This window comes from Sturnira hondurensis, unplaced genomic scaffold, assembly GCF_014824575.4.
Source record: "Sturnira hondurensis isolate 20B ecotype Veracruz unplaced genomic scaffold, ASM1482457v3 Scaffold0001872, whole genome shotgun sequence".
Classification (NCBI taxonomy): domain Eukaryota; kingdom Metazoa; phylum Chordata; class Mammalia; order Chiroptera; family Phyllostomidae; genus Sturnira; species Sturnira hondurensis.
The window spans coordinates 27,566,484-27,583,247 of record NW_028074503.1 but is presented as its reverse complement, the minus strand read 5'-3'; the positions used below and the strand labels follow the sequence as shown (position 1 = coordinate 27,583,247).

At 45.0% G+C, this 16,764-nt stretch overlaps 1 protein-coding gene across 4 annotated transcripts in view; it reads left to right on the top strand.

Annotated features, from left to right (window-relative positions):
• Positions 1 to 7,104: 7,104 nt before the first annotated feature.
• The window catches only part of CCDC68 (coiled-coil domain containing 68), a 43,799-nt gene continuing 34,139 nt past the window's right edge, over positions 7,105 to 16,764 (top strand). Inside the window, exons 1-2 of one of the 4 annotated variants that reach the window (XM_037034532.1) lie at positions 7,105 to 7,173; positions 14,831 to 14,904. The gene's annotated coding sequence lies outside the window, so the exon portion shown is untranslated. Of the gene's footprint in view, positions 7,220 to 7,277; positions 7,299 to 8,036; positions 8,042 to 14,830; positions 14,905 to 16,764 lie in introns of those variants that run through there. The other 3 variants (XM_037034543.1, XM_037034562.1, XM_037034553.1) reach the window with 3 other exon arrangements.

Sequence of the window (16,764 nt, the reverse complement as noted above, 5' to 3'; positions counted from 1 at the left end):
GCTGAAAACTGGAATGGGCTGGGATTCTCCCTCTCCCTGGGAAAGAGGTGTGATTCTGGCCAAGAAGCTCCAGGTGGAGACTGAGCAACATGGCGGTCTCTTGGACCATCTGAAGTCTGGGCTCAGGACAACAAATGAAGATGCCCAGGTCCCTGAGGAAGACCATGAGGAATGCAGCTTTGACTAGCTGGGCAGCCCAGAGACACACAGAGGGTTGGGACAAAGTGGAAGGTGCCCTCACAAGAAAGGGCCCTCTAGGACAGTCCTGCAGAGGACGCAAGAACTTGCTGCAAGCCCAGAAGCCCAGGAGGACTCAGGAGCATCTTCTCTTTTCCTCTGCTAAACCAAGAGCTAGAACATAGCTTGAAGGGTCCTAGCAAGGCAAGGTGAAGAGAGCAGAAAGAAAATGACTCTGCCCTGAGAGGGTCAGGGCAGGCTGTGGGAAGCAATGGTTAGGAAGCAGGCCCAGGACTAACTGAGCGTCCTGCCCCACCTGTTACCCATGACACTGGGACTCCGCATCTGTGAGAACTGTAGTTTAGTTCAGCTTGCAGAACAATTCTGTCTAAGGTGATTTAGTAGTTATCTGGTCAACCAAGTTTTTAAGTAAATATCACTCCTTTAAGAGCCTCTTTAAGGCCATAGAGAGGGGGGTGGTATCTCCTTAGGGCTCAAGTGTAAGGGAGTCAGTGAGCCCCAAAGTCCAGGGAGAATCAGTGATGTGGGACTGGGGAGGGAGTACCAGAGGGAGAATTACAGGGTCGGCTGTGGACACCTGAGGCCCCATGCCCACTTCTGCTTCTGTAGCCGGCTGAAATGTTACTCCCCAGGTATCTGTGCCCACTTGATATGACACATGCAAATCTCGAGCACACAAAGGGGACTTTTCTTTGCTATTCGAGATAAAATGTGACCTTTGGTCACTCTCTGTTTTCAGGAATAAGGTGCAACTTAATTTCTTTACAGATTTTAAACTATTCACCTCTTCAGACTATCCTAAATATTTCCCTGTTTGATTTTTAATAAATTTTTATTTCACCTTTCATCATCATGAAAACACATGTAAGTTTTAAATACTTCCATATGAGTCATATTAATTATTTGCTTAGACTTCTGGTTGAATCTTATATTCATGGCAGTACAAAACTTACAAAGAAATCTGAGACTTCAAAGGCTATGTAAATCCAGTTTTTCTCCAAAAAACTTGGCTGTTTTTTCACATACTCTGCTACCTCTTCCTTTTCTGTCATCTCAATATTTTATATGTTTACACTCATTCCTTTGCTTATTTCATCCAGTTCTATGATTTCCTTGTGCCTTTAATAATTCACATATTTCTTTATATACATTTATATCCAGCTTTGAACTCCAGACGCACATATGAAAGTACCTCAATGTTAAAACTCTCTCCTGGATATCTAAGAAGCATTTTAATCATAAAAGTTTGAAACAAAATGCTGCATTTTCCTCTAAAATTTGCTCTTTCTTTTATTATTCCATAAAGTTAAGGTTGGAACTACAGTGGTGTGAACAGATTCGAGAAGCAGATAAAGAAAGTTCAGCTTATGTGGCTTGGAAATACATTAGGGTTTCTCCTATTCCAGCAGACGCCAAGCAAAAGAAAACAAAAAGGAACAAAACGAAACCTGAGCTGCTGGAGTACTATTTTTTTAAAGATTTTATTTATTTGTCTTTAGAGAGGAAGGGAAGGAGAGAAGGAGAGAAACATCAATGTACGGTTGCCTCTCGTGAGTCCCCTCCCGGGAACTGGCCTGCAATCCAGGCACGTGCCCTGACTGGGAATCGAACCGCAATCCTCTGGTTCGCACGTGCCCTGACTGGGAATCGAACCGCAATCCTCTGGTTCGCAGGCCCGCGCTCAATCCACTGAGCTACACCAGCCAGGCCTGCTGGAGTACAATTGATATTGTCCTTCCCAACTGCGGGCAGAGCGTGGATGAAGGGGGAGGAGTGGAGCAAAGGGGGCCAACACCAATCATCTCGGGCTTTTCTAACACAGCCTCCCCGCGGGCCTTGTTCTAGCTTCGCATCCCTCCTCGAACCTTAGAAATACTTGCATGAGGTGTTTAGAACAGGCATCTCCACTCTCCCACTTTCCTCTACCTCTATCCCCAGGAAGGAAGGGGTCACAACACAGAGGGAAGTGACATTTAGCATCCCAGCTACTGCTGAGTCAGAGTGGACCGAGCTTACGGCAGAAAGAAACGTTATGAAAATCAAAACATCGTAAGTCCAAAGGAATATACCAAATTGCCTGCTTTCAAAGGGTATTTTTAAGAGAAAGAGAGAGAGAAACATCTAGTTTTGCCCAGAGAGCAGCAACAGTTCCAAAGTATGGTGTCCAGGGCTGACCTCCAGCTGGTTTACGCTGGCTTGTCTACACCAGTTGGTTACGACTGGCAGCTATTCTGATTGGTTGATGCCAATGTTCAAACCATATTTGGTTTGGCAACATATTTTGAATGTCATCCTAGTTTATGTCATGGTTTCTGCATCTATTATGTGAAAGGAGTCTTAGAAAAGATTCACATGATCAGACAGACTTGAATAGACGAGCAGACACCCATATTGTTCACGGATGTTCGCTAAGTACTTTACTGACGAACTTATAACAACAACCAGAGTTTCATTTCCTACGGTTTCTCCTTTCTCCCTTAGCAGAGATGGACAGGAAAAATACATTACCTGAAACTTTGTCTGCTACACAATTTGTTCCCACCTCTCTGCTTTGTCTCCCGCTTTATCCTGTGGTCCAGCTGCACTGGTCTACTTGGTAGCTCCCTGATCTGTCTGAACAGGGACTCGCTTCGAGACTTTTCCTGTGTCTTGGCTCAGCAGGCTCCCATGCTCTCCCAGGGTAACGCAGGGCTTATCCTCAAAACCCAGCTCTCCTCCTACCCACTCTGGAGCCTTCCTTAGCATTATCTACCAACTGTCAACATTCTCTCTTAGTCAGCTAGTACTTACTAGCTCTCCTGCTACTCAGTGATGATTTGTTGCTGAGGATATTTTAATTTATTATGTAATTGCATTTATCGTTATCTTCTATGTGCATGCATGATTTAAGCGTTTAAAATACAAATTCACTGAAATTTAAAATGACAAAAGTTGACCCCAACGGCCAGCACAGCAGCTCACATAGAGTGGTTGGATTGCTCTCCCAGGATGATGAGAGACTGTTAAGACCCGCTGCATCTTCCCCAGCTCAGAGTTGGGTCTACAAGACTCAAGGGCCCATTGAGTTCCATTCTGTCAAGATCGAATGCTTTGTTTTTCAGATCTGCGTTCTCCTCTCAGTCCTACAAGTCCCAGAAAGCATAGGAAGGCTGTAAGTTTGGGGTAGAATTTGGATGATTCTTCCAACATCAGGCATCCTTAAGGTGGCTTTGTGCCACAGGAAGGAAACAGAAAAGAAGAGAAAGATGGGCAGACACATCACAAAAAAAGAGAGAGAGAGAGAGAGAGAGAGAGAAGATGGGCCATGTCATCTTCATCGTTTTGCCATGCCTTCTTGATTTTATGCCTTAAACAGTGAAATACATAATAATAAAACCTCATTAATGTTTGAATTATAAAGTAATTGAGTAGCACAGCTGTGGTAAGCAGAGCGAGGGCCCCTCAAAGATGTCCATGTCCTAAACCCGGGGGGAGGGGGGTGCTGTGAATATATATAGCAAATGGGCTCTGCAGATGTGATTAAGTTTAGGATCTTAATAATCCAGGGAGATTACCCGGGATGATTCATTTGGAGTCATGTGCCCACAAGGTCTTCCCACAAAATGTTCCCTATGGTGCAAGTGATCGTAAGTGAAAAAGGGAGAGGCAGAGTCCGAGAGAGAGATGCTGCGGGTTTTGAAGACGAAAGAAATGCAGGCAGCCCCCAGGAAAGGATGGAGAGAGCGAGAGAACGGGTTCCCTCGAGAGCCTCCAGAAAGGATCGCAGGCCTGCTGATGTGCTGCTGCTGTTGGCCCAGTGGGTCCCCGGTCAGACCCCTGACCTATGGAACTGCAAGATATTAAATGTAGCCACTTGCTACAGCTGAGCCTCCGTAAGAAACTTAGGCAATGACACACGATATCGAGCATCTCGTGGGAAGACCTAAGTGCGCGTCCAGTGAGAGCTGGGGCGTTCAAGGTAAGGATTCCATGTGTATGATGAATAAAGTGAGTCTAGGGTGAGGAGGGGAAAGGGCACTCCAGTCTGTGGGGACAAATGGAGAAAAGAGAGTGGGTTCGGGACACTGCCAGGCATTCCACCTTGCAGCCAACAACATGGGAGCACGATGGCAAGAGGCGAAGTGGGAGGGTGGGCAGAGGGTTCCTCCACCTTGGGGAGGGACTGAGGCTTTAAATCCAAGGTCATGAGGTCACGAGGGGGCACTGATGTTTAACAAACGGTGGTGGGGGTGGTGCTGTGTGTGTGGTGTATGTGTTTGTGTGTCTGTATTGAGGGACTGGAATGACACAGCAAGATTTGTATTTAAAACATGTATCACATATAATTTTTTTAGCAAATAACTCCCAAACAGAAATAAATGACAATAATCTCAAATATGAGCCCGAGTCTGAATGTCACAAGGTAGAGACTCTTAAGTGGCCCCTAGATTTACAGTCAGGGTTTCTTTCAGCCTTGACGACAGTGTGCTCCAGGGTGGGAGACTTCTGGGCCTAGGTGCCCCTCTCTGCTGGCCCCTCCAAGCAGGAGGGCTTACTCAGGGGGCTGCTGATGGTGGTTGGGGGATGCTTTAGTCCCAGCACAGTCTCCACCAGGCCCGCCCAAGCCACTGCAAAAAATGCATAATACGAATACTTTATTTTAAAATATGATAACCTTAGGTAAAGTGTGAGGAAAAGCAGCTTCAACGTGTTTGGCTATTTAAAAGAATGTGTAGGCACGCTGTCATGAAAATAGCCATCAGCTGCTGGAGTGTAAGAGGAATCCATAAACGTCGGCCCTTTCTGCCCCAGTTTCCAACTTCTAAGGAACTTCACTGGAGTTTTTTGCATTTCAGGATGGTCTATGGATTCTCCTGGGCAGCACTGTGTTGGTCGCTAAGATTTCATAACTCCATATTTTTGTTAATCCTGAATAGGTCCCCGTTCCCCTTCATTCAAGATGTACTCAAATTACCCAGGGAGCAGTACCTTTGCAGAACTAGGAAAGGATACTTCAGGGGGGTTTCCACATCCCCCCAGGAAAGGGCACAAAAATCTCAGCTTCACCTCTGTTCTTGTCAGTTTCTTCTGGGATACAATGGGGTTTAATATAAAAATTTTCACTTAACCATTATTACTTTTAGTGACTTTATGAAAAAATACTTGAAATACGGAAAATCACTCAGCTCTGTGGGGCTGGATTACCCACAGGCCATTATCCTGTGTGTACCTGAATTAGTGGGGCACATGTTTTTCTCCAAGAGAAGCGAAGGCCAGCCAGAGAGGTGACGGCGTCTCAGAGAGTGGGCTGAGCCACAGGCCAGCTCTGCAGGAGGAAGTGTTGTGTTTACGGAACCCACTTGCAAATGCAAACACAAGCAAACCAAAGCAATGTTAACAAAGGACCCTGGACGGCTGGATTTCTCCAGTGTTTACAGTCATCCTAAACATCCAGGGCTAACTTTAGAAAGTGGGCTGTGGGTAAACACACACTTATCTAGTATTTAATAGAACCACGGGTAAGTTCCCCAAAACTTACCTAAGAAACATCAACTTTTACTTCTCCAGTTGGGCCCTAATCCTCAAGTTCATCACACACCCACGCCATTTCTTTTCCTCTTAGGAGCTTGGGACTCAGTCATCATAGGGAGGATGCTGAAAAGCTCTGGGATAGTGGGGGGTGGGGGTGGGTGCCAGTTTTCCAACTCTATTCAATGGAGGGTGGGCGGAGCAAATGATTAGGGAAGTCATTTTCCTCAGCCCTGAAAGTGAACAAACTTTCAAAGGCACACAGGAGCCAGCCCAGAAGAGTTCCCAATGGTCAAAGCTAGAACAATTTGAGCAACAAAATAACAACGTAGTACTGAATTCTAGCTCAAAGTATAAAATAAATATACATGAGTCCATACTGATATAAATAAATGATTGAGTAGATAAATAAGGGGGACAGAAGGAACAAACCTTCCTTGCAGAATAATTCCAAATAATAATTCCACCCTACCCCTCTAGGAGTTTTACTTCCCCCACCCTCATCTCTTGAGTATGGGCTGACCTCAGTGACCTTCCTACAAAAAAGAGAGTAAGAAAGAGAAAAGCAGTGACTCCACCTTGGGGAACCCTAGCAGGCCGTACTTTAACTAGGGGACTAAGGTTAGCATCACCTGTACCAGACCACGTTGTTATCACGCACCCCCTGATAGATGCTGTGAGGAGAAGCGCACTTGACCTCTGTGGTCTTCCTTCCCCAAACCCATAACCACGGCCTAGTCATGAAGAAAACATCAAACAAAACCAAAGAGAGAAATCCAGAAAATAGTTTGTCAGAATTCTTCAAACCTGTCCAACAAACAAACGAAAAACAAATAAACAAATAAACAAAAACCAGAGAGGGCCGACAAGCTGCCACAGACCAGAGGAGCTCAACCAGAAAGGACACTAAATGCAGAGTGGAATCCTGAATGAGATTAACAGAAAGATATTAGGGGGAAACCAGTGCAATACGTGAGAAGATGAGCTTAGTTAATAGCTACAGACAACATTAAGTTCTTCGATTTGGCAAACGCACCGTGATAACGGAAGACAGTAATATTAGGGGGCACCGGCTGAAGGGGGTAGGCAACTCGGTACTCTCTCTCTCTGCATCTTTTTCCTAAATCTAAAATTATTCCAAAATAAAAAGTTTAATTATGAACCACAGAAACACTAGTTTATGAACCTAATGATCTCCCTTGTATTTCTCCTGAGAGGCGTGCAGTGAGTGCTTGCGACTTGAGCGTTGGGGTGCACAGAGCGCACCCAGTGGTGCGTGGAGAGGCAACGTGCGTCTGGGCGAGGCGGGAGCCCAGGCTCCTCCCCGGAGTCACCCGGCTGCCGGACTTTTGCCCCAGCGCGCCCTGCGGCGCGGAGTCCAATCTGTCCAAGACCGCGGAGCTACCAGCGGGAGAGCCCAGGGGGGTAGCAGCGCCGGGACCCCGCACGCCCTGAGCGTCCTCCAAGGGAGGCGACCTGCGACTCCGCGGCGCGCGCCAGTTCACCCCCTCAGGTGAGTGGGCGTCCAGGTGCCCTGTGAGCCCGTTCCTCCAGCGCAGCTCGGTTCACCAAGGACCTTGCCCTGTAAACAGGTGGGGAGATTATCCCTCCCGGTGAAGCTCTCTTCTGCGCTCTGATTTCTGGGCGAGAAGTTTCTGCTCCCCTGGGAAGAGAAAGTCGTCCCCCGCCCCCCTCCCGCGCACTCCTGGAGAAAGGATCACTCCTCCTTCGCCTGATGCACCCCGGGTTATTTAGGTTACTGCCATGCAGTCCCTTTGCCGGAGGGCCCCACGATTTCTCCTTGCTAAACTCAGGGCAGAAAACGTGCTGTCACCTGTGACTTCCCTGGTCGCGGCTCCGGGAGGTCACTGCGCCCGCCGTGTTGAAGAGCACAGAGGAATGAACGGATGAAGGTGGTTTTCGCACCCTTCGCTCCTGCTCCTTCGTACTGGCTTCTCTAGCTGCAGGTGTAGCAAGAGAACAGCCCGCTGGCCCTCGGTGCTCTGCCCTCGTGGGATGTTAGAGCTGGAAGTTGTGCAAAGGGCGGTGTTGCCTTACTGAAGGCAGGGCAGGGCAGGGCAGGGCAGGACCGTGCGGGGGCTCTTTTTAGATGAGATGATGAGGTCACTGTGGTTTTCAGCCTTCTTCAAAAGGAAAATAAACATACAGGGGGGGGCAAAAGGAGGTTGCCTTTGCTGTCTTTTGAGCAAAGCCTATTGTAATAATCTTAACCTGCATGTCTTTTTGCCATACGAACGAACAGCTGCAAACCTACTTTTGCCCCCATCCCGGACCGTGCATGTATGTGGATCAGAAGAAGAAGCAGCGAGCCCCGCACATAACTGAACCTGTGTCTCCTCACCATTTCGCTACCACTGTTTTTATTTTATGAATCCAGGCCTCCTTTACTTTCTCGGTATCTATGGCCTAGATGAAGCGGCTAAATACAGAGGGGAATGACTATATTCGGCATTTGCTGTAGGGACTAGATAACCTGTGCTTTTGATTTTACCTAATGCTAATTAAATATTCAATTCTGCAGAAGTCTGGCTTCCCAGAAATCCGAGATGAGCTGGAGTCTCAGGTACCCTGGGACAGACACAATGGGTGCTATTGTTTCCTGTTGCTAGGCTGTCCCCAGGCTGTCCCCTCCTCCTCCCCACAACTCAGAGAGTGAAGGTCATTGACCCAGAGGAATTTGTGCCTAAGGCAGGCAATGCCCTTCCTTCCCTAGGCTCCTCAACTTACAGAAAGAATGAAAACAGTTCACACTTCCTGTGACCCAGGCAAACTTCCCAAGAAGGAGCCTGTCTTTGTGATTTGCTAAATGACTTGCACCTGCTCCAACTACAAAGCTGCTTTTGAAATCAAGACACTATTTCAGTTGTGATCTTCACCTTCGTGACTCCATGAATTTATAAAACCATGTGATTGATGAGCTTCCTAATTTACAATGTGCTGGACAGCGGGTGGGCTTGAGTCCTAATCCAAATTCTGGCCAAAGATGAAAAATGTAGGTTAGGTTTGGCCAAAACTGAAAAAACACGTTGTATGTTTGTCTCGGATAAGGACTGAAAGTCTTTGGAATTAGTTTCAAATATTTTGAACTGAGATATTTACCTCAAATTATATGGTCATGTATGGACTGGAAAAGTTTATGATGGCAAAATGTTACCATCAGTTGAAGAACACGATTAAGTGAATTTACCAGTGCATTTCACTAAGCACGAAAAATCTACCTGCGTTTGGAAGGCAAGAGCCTGTGTGTGTTTCCACTCAATTTTAGAAGTATCCGGTGCCCCTGGGTTTTCAGCTTGTTCATACACTCATCGAACCCGTGTTTGTGGAGTGTTCTTTCCACGGAGCACTGTGTTCTGGGCTGGAGACACAGGGGGACCCAGCCCTGTGCGAATAACGCACATCCCTGTCCTCACCAAACTGACAGGACATTGGAATCCAGAGCACACGAGACAGCAGATTAGAAAACACCTCAACAATCATCAGTTCGACAGTGACTTAAACCACAATAGTTTCAAACCACGTATTCTCTTACACTGATTTCAACAGTCAAATCCACAATGAAATTGGTAAACAAACGTGTATGTTATTCTGGTCAGTGTTGTCACTTAGGTTGGAGAAGAATTTAGGAATCATGTGTCCTAGGTTTAATATTATGGGATATTGAGATATTAAATTTAAAATAGCGAAATGTCATGCAAATTAAATAAAAACTAAACTTTTAGTAGTGGGTGCCAATAATTTAGAGGAAAAAAGAAAATGAATGAAAAATTTCAAATTGAGAAAATTCTATTTGTTATTTTTTCTTGTACATTAGAAAAATGACTGCCATTTATTTTAGCTAGAGGAAAAGAGTAACTTTATTTAAGGCATTCTTGCTTTTTTGCTGTTTTTAATAAATAACTTTACTAGAGGTATAATTTACATACTGTAGAATACACTGAAGTGTATAATTCAATGATATTTAGTAAGTGTACAGAATTATACAACCATTTACCACCATCCAGTTTTAAAGCATTTGTAATATCTCAGAAACATCCATGTGGCTGTCTGCCATCCCTTGCCCTTTGCCCCGGTCAGCCACGACTCTACTGTCTGTCTCTTTAGACTTGACTTTCCTGGACATTTTGTACCAATGGAATCATACAGCCCTGGCTGGTGTGGCTCAGTGGACTGAATGCCAGCCTGCTAACCAAAGGGTCGCCTGTTTGACTCTCAGTCTAGCGCACATGCCTGGGTTGCAGGCCAGGTCCTTGGTCAGGGCCCACGTGAGAGGCAACCACACATTGATGTTTCTCTTCCTCAATTTCTCCCTCCATTCCTCTCTCTCTAAAAATAAATAAATAAAATTCAAAAACAAAAACAAAAACAAATGGAATTGTGCAATATATGGTTGTTAGCATCTGGCTTCTTTCACCTACAGTAACATTTTGCGGTTCATTCAGGTTGCAGCGTGTTTCAGGGGTTGGTTCCTTTCGGTTGCTGACTGATGTTCATTCCGCTATATGGTGGCAACACGTTATGTTCCCCGGTGAGCGGACACGTCTGTGATTACGCTGAGGTGGTAAGACAAATACATTGGTCTGCCTTCCACGGCAGCATGGTGAGAAAATCACTGACGAGAGCCAGTCTCTGATTTATGTTTATGAAAAATGTATTCCTGGTATGACTTACTGATCTTTTCTGAATGGGTCATAACTGTGATCTTTCTGCGATATTCCCACAAAAATCGTGAATAGTAAATCTCGTGCTGACAAAAAGAAGCACCAGTCACTTAATCTTTCAGGGTGGACTTGGAAGGTGTTTAACTCTTCACATTAATATTTGTAAAGAAGATTCATCTGTTTTGCTACATTTTCATCCCAAATGTATACATTTAGAGTAAGGGAATTCTGATGATTATTAGGCCCAACAGTGATAACTGAATTACTCTTCAAAATATGAGCTCTTCCTGGTGACACATTTTAGTGGTGCAGTTAATATAAAGCGTAAGTCAATCTGTACCCTGCAGCTAAAAATTAGGAGGGAGTGTATCTGGATTAATAGGCCTTTTAGTTTTATGACTCTGTTATTTCCATGACCCGAAGACTGAAACTGATGTAACTATTCATTTATTGACAGAATCAGGCACTAATTTGAGCTCTTAGATCAGAGAAAATCCAAAACTGAAGAAATGCCACACTTTTTTTCTCTGTGATATTTTTAGGAGCTAGGCCAAAATTATGAGTTAGCCATGAAGGGTATTGTTCTTCTGCGTGTGGTCTACAGAACAAATTCGAATTCTCTAATACTGCGGAAGCACTGACTTTTGGTGTGCTTCTCTCATCAGTCAGAATGCTTGAATGCAGTTCAGTCAGAGCTGTTTGCTTATGCACCCCCATGCACCCTGCTCTGTGCCAACTACTAAGTGGCAAATTCATTTTTAGGAGGTGACACTTGACAGCTTATGCTTAAAGATCTCCTTAAGGAGATTTCTCGAGTTGAGGAGAAACCTCCTATAAAAAAGTTGGCAGATTCTGTGAAACTAAAGAAAAGACAATATGTCTCTGAATGCCTGTAAGTTATGGCTGGCATTGTAAGTTCCTATAGGGAGGGGGTGCCTAACCGAACTTGGAGGTCTACTTAATTGACAACTTAGTGTGCAAAGGATTTTTATCTTTAAACTTCTAAAATTCAAAAACAAGGGAGTCTAGGTTAAATAATACAGTTTTCCAGCACTGACTCTCCTTCTTTGGAGATGAGTTTTCTGTTGGAAATATCAGAACAACTTGCTGGAACTACTGAGCAGGGATGCTACTGTTTTAATTATCTGTGTTTGGATGCATTGGTCAGTCTGTGCTGGTAACTTCTTTTTTCTAACTTGGTAAAGATTTGAACATTTTGAGGACAGGTGCATTTGTGTAGTCATACATTGACAATCTCATTCCGACTGTCTCCTAAGGGTCATATGCCAGTTACAGGAATCCATCCTCATCCTTCCCACTTTCACAGACTTTGACAAGGGTGTGGACCTGGGAGAAGGCTATGTCTGCATGGAGCTGTAAGCATCTTCTTATTGTTTTGATGAGCTCACTTACCATAAAATTGGTTCACCTGATCGATCCAATGTAAGGAATTTGGTTTTACTCAGAACCAGAAGCTACTTCACACCCTTGTATTTTTCTAGACTCATCTGGGTCTTGGTGGGATGCTGCTCTCAGATAAGTGTGTCATCTTCCTGGAGTGAGAGGGTGGGTGGAGGCTGCCAAGCACAGGGCCCAGGGTCCAGGCTGTTTGAGGCAGTGGCCACCCTGAGTGGACTCTGTAGCCATTGACCCGATTGATGGTCTGCATGGAAAAGGGGAACTGTGAAGAATGGCCACATGCTCTGCCTAGATCATGAGTAGGAGAGCAGTGGGTTGATAAGACAAGTTCTAGTTCATAAATTGTATTTAAATCTTATTGCAAATACCCTTATGTACTTTTTAGATATTTCCTCCAACTTTTCCACCTTAGTAAATAATAAACTTTACTGTTCATATAATGAACTTTCTTAAGATGTTTAGATCTCCTTTGTTTCTATCCCCATATTGAATACGAAGCTTCATTGACTATTCTAGTAGCAGTAATAGTTCTGCCTACCTATCAGCAGCTCAGTTACCTGCGTTTTAACAATCCTGATTCCAACACTTTTTTTGCCATATTTATTTGTTTTGTGGGGTGAGGGAGTCAATAGTTTAAGTACAGAAAAACAAATTCAGCTAATTGTGATTTCCTGTTAGTTTTGATAAAGTCAGTGAAGGTTCTTTGATTCGGAAATCTCATTTGTATTTTGCTTTCTCTATGGTACTCCTGGGCTATAATTTTTAAAACAGAAGTATATAAATTCACCCTTTTTGTAAAGTTCCGTAGGGTTTGATAAATGATTACAGTCATGAACCACCTTCACCATCGAGTTATAGAATAGTTGTATCACCCATCCTACCCAAAATAAGTTCCCCTGGGTCCCCTTGGTAACTTCTCCCCAGTTTCCAGTCCTCAGGTAACCACTGGTCTGTTTTCTGTCCCCACAGGATTCTCTAGAATGTTATAGAAGTGAAACTGTAGAGTAGCCTTTTGGATTTGGCTATTTTCAGTCAGCCCGATGCATTTGAAATTCATCTATATTGTTGTATCTATAGTTCATTCTTTCATAGGATTCGTCTGTTGAGTAGGATTCACTGTTGAAGAATAGTTGAGTTTTTTCCAGTGTTTGGCAATCATAAACATTTGTGTTCTGTGGAACAAACTTTCATTTCACTTGGGTAGACCCCCAGAAGTGGGGTTGCTGAGCTGTACAGCGTGTGCCTGCAGGACACTACCCAAGTGGTGCCCTACATGGTGGCATATGTTTCAGTCCCACCAGCGACAGACAGGAGCTCCAGCTCCACAGCCTCACCCACACTTGATATTGTCTGTTTGCCCCCTCGCTGTATAATTTTTAAACCTAAGTGAATTATGGTAAAGCTAAAATATTCTAGGGTGAGTTTAGGAAGTTATAGCTATTATATAAGTTCCTGTGCTTTTTATTTTTAAAGTATTTTATAAAGCCACAAAAGAAATTTTCCAAAGGGTGCCTTCCTTATAAATGTTACAAATGACTGAGATATATGGCTCTGACATCTGCTTCTCTTTGTATTTTTTTCACTGGCAAGTCATCGGTGGCTTCTGAGTTGATTGTTAATGGAGAAGGTCAAAGCAGGAGGAATAATGGACTGATTGGTGGGGGGGGACAGAAGTCACGTGGGGACAACTAAGCTTATCATTGACACTTTCAGATGGTGTCCCATAAGCACACGTCCACAATAAGGTGTAAATTTCAATCTCTAAAATTCTTTAAATGGGTCAGATACCCCATTGGGCAGTTTTTATGTTATCCCCATTTGCCCTTATACAACTCTATGGGGAAGTTACCATCGTCATCTGAATTTTTCAGTCGAGGAAGCCTAGCAAGTTAAAAAACTTTCCCGAAGCCACCCAACCAGTGGGGAAGGAGAACAAAGTCTTGTGGGCAGCACCGACGTCATCCAAAGCCCCTGTTTTTAAGCCACGATCCACATTACTTCTGTTCATGAAGCAAATCTATTGGGGCGGCAATGTCTACTCAGGTCCCTGAAGGACACACCTAGGAGCTCACATCAGGAGGTCCGTGACTTACTTGGGAAAACTGATGACCAAACTAGTTTGAGCCCAAGAAACGAGGCCTGGATATGCAATCAGAATGCAGCAGGAGGCGAGGTGGTGAGTAGGGAAGAACCAAGAGACTCACTGGTTGGGATCCATGGCCATTATGAACCAGCTGCCTTTGCCTAGGTGTGCTGAGCCTCATTTCCTCATCTGTAAAGTGGGACTAATAACACCAACCTCTCAAGCTGTTCGTGAGGATTATTCAAGGGAGCACACACTGGCCTACGTGTGGTGGCCATGCAACAGACCCTGGGCCCTCTTCCCCTCCTTCCGAAATGGGAAGGGGTCTATGTAATTCCCTCCAACCCAGCCTTCGCAGTTTAGTTGCTTTAGGGGCACTGGGTAAAACCTTGGGCTATTTTTCAAAATGTCAAATTATACTCATAAACTGTGCAGATAGATCATTTTATTACAAAGATACCTGGATTTGGGATCAGTTCATCTGGGTTCAAGTGATGAAGTCAATTTATGACCTTAGAAAAATTGAATGAACCACTGGTCTGTGACTTGGGTGCATTATACACATGTGAATAGGGATGGACATGGAGATATAGAGATAATAACTATAGACAGTGTATTATAATGACTGATTTTGAAAGTGTCTGGAAAGTGATTTCTTGGTAAATGACACAGTGCTTTGTCAGAAGTCTACATTTGTATATTCTGTTTGTACCCATATTTCAATACTTTTCCCTCCAAACTAAATTACTTTTATTTTGTATCTAAGGACTTTCCATAGCACTGGTATGATATAAATATGTGTGTATATACAAATGAGTAGTATTTGCAAATGAACAAAATTAATTCCACTTTAAAGATTTAGATTATTACTTGAAAACCGTTATTACTTGGGCTCAGCATTACCACGCATGTCTTCTGACATCTCTGCATCACTTTTCAGGTAAAGTGCACAGTCACCTGAGATTTAGCTAGCTGACACTGGATGTCACCATTGTGCTGTGAAATGAGGAACAGGTATGCTCTTTACTGTTCAAGAGACAGTCTCTTCACAGGTTTGGAGATATGTTAGCTTTGTCCCCCTTCATAACCTAATTACCCTTGTAGAGCTTTCGTGGTAAACCTTTTCAGTTTCTGATCTCTAAGCTCTATATGGTCATGATCAAGAATGATGAAACAATATTCGATATTGTTTGCTCTGAACTGAGAAGCTGGAAACTCAGGAAGGGTGTGCAAATCAGTCAGGGCTCTCGGCTGCAAAGCTGAGTGATTGATTCTGGCTAACGTAAGCAGAAGGAATTTACCAGAAGGATACGGAGCAGCACCCAGAATTGGTGGGAGGGTCCGGTGTGCTGGTCCCTCAGCAGAGCTCAGGCTGCAGGAAGAGCCGGTGTTCCTGCCACTGGGCACGAAGTACCACCCTGGGCCAGCCTCCCGCCCTCCGCAGAATAATCACAGGGCTTTCACTGCCTCTAGCTTCCACAAGCCCAATGGCTGATCCCTTACTGGCCTTTCCAGGTGAGAGTACTCAGTTGGCTGGGTCTGGGGGTTGTACTTGTGCTTCCAGGGAGGGAGGAAGGACAGGTAAGGGGCCTTTCCTGCAGAGACCCCTACAGATGGGGATTCCGTGTCTCTGGGGAGGAGATGCAGGTGCTGAACAGTGAAAAGCATCCACCAAGGCGCTTCTCAATCAGCACCCACGGAAGTGAGTTGAGAAGGCTACTGTGCGGTCAGCGGGACTTCGTGGCCCCTTCCCTGGGCTGGCCTGGGGTCTGTTGCTCTTGCCTTGACTTGCTGAGCCCAGCCTTCCCTTCAGCCCAGAGGCCTCCATTACCAGCCAGAGTGAGAGCTGTTTTAAATGGCTGTGGAGACAGCTCCTCAGGCAAATTGGAAGTCTTACATTTCAAGCTATTTTTTTAAAAAATCCCCGCTACATTAAAAGAAAAAAATGGTAGGCTACGCTGTGCTCCTGGATCTTAGAACACCACTTGAAGCAAATTCTAGCCTCTGCTCTTGCTCCTTCCCCCTTTGCCTGGAATCCTCTTCTCCCATGTGGCCACATGGTTTTGCCTCTCTTTATTCAAGCCTTTTGTTTAAATGCCACCTCTTCAGATCAGCCTTCCCTTATTTAGCATTTCCTTTTGTTCTGCTCCCCTGCTCTGCTTTCCCTGGTGACACTTGTCATCACCTCTCATTATGCTCCCTGTGTCCTGTATTTTTGTTCTGTTTAGTATCTGACTCCCAGCCTGTACTCAAAGTCCCTGTACATGAAGGCAGGGTCTCTGGCTCACCTCCGAAGCCACAGCCCTTAACACAGCTGTATTCTGTGAACATTTACTACATGAACGACGGAATTAAGGGTTAAATAAAGGAAAGGAACACTTTGGTTGGAATCCCTAGGATACAAACAGTGCCTGCATTAGTGTCCTAGGGCTGCTGTGACAAAGGCCACAGAGTGCCCTTAACAGAGCCATTGCTTGTCGCACAGTTTTGGGGGCCGGAAGTCTGAGACGAGCGTTGGCAGGGTGGTTCCTTCCGAGGGCTGTGAGGGAGCATCTGCTCCAGGCTTCCCACGGTCCAGCTTCTCGTGGTTTTCTGGCACTCACTGGTGTTCTAGGGCTTGGAGAAGCATCACCTTGATCGTGGCCTTCCGCTTCACCAGGTGTCCTCCCCAAGTCTCTGTCCACACTTCCCCTTGTTACGAAGACACCTGTCATATGGGATAAGGGGTCCACCCTAACCGCAGGACGACCTCATCTGAACTAATTACCTCTGTGGTGACCCTATTTTCAAATAAGGCCACATCCTGAGGTACTGAGGGTTAGGGCTTCAATACATCAATGGAGAGGGAACACAAGTCATTGTTATGGAACAATG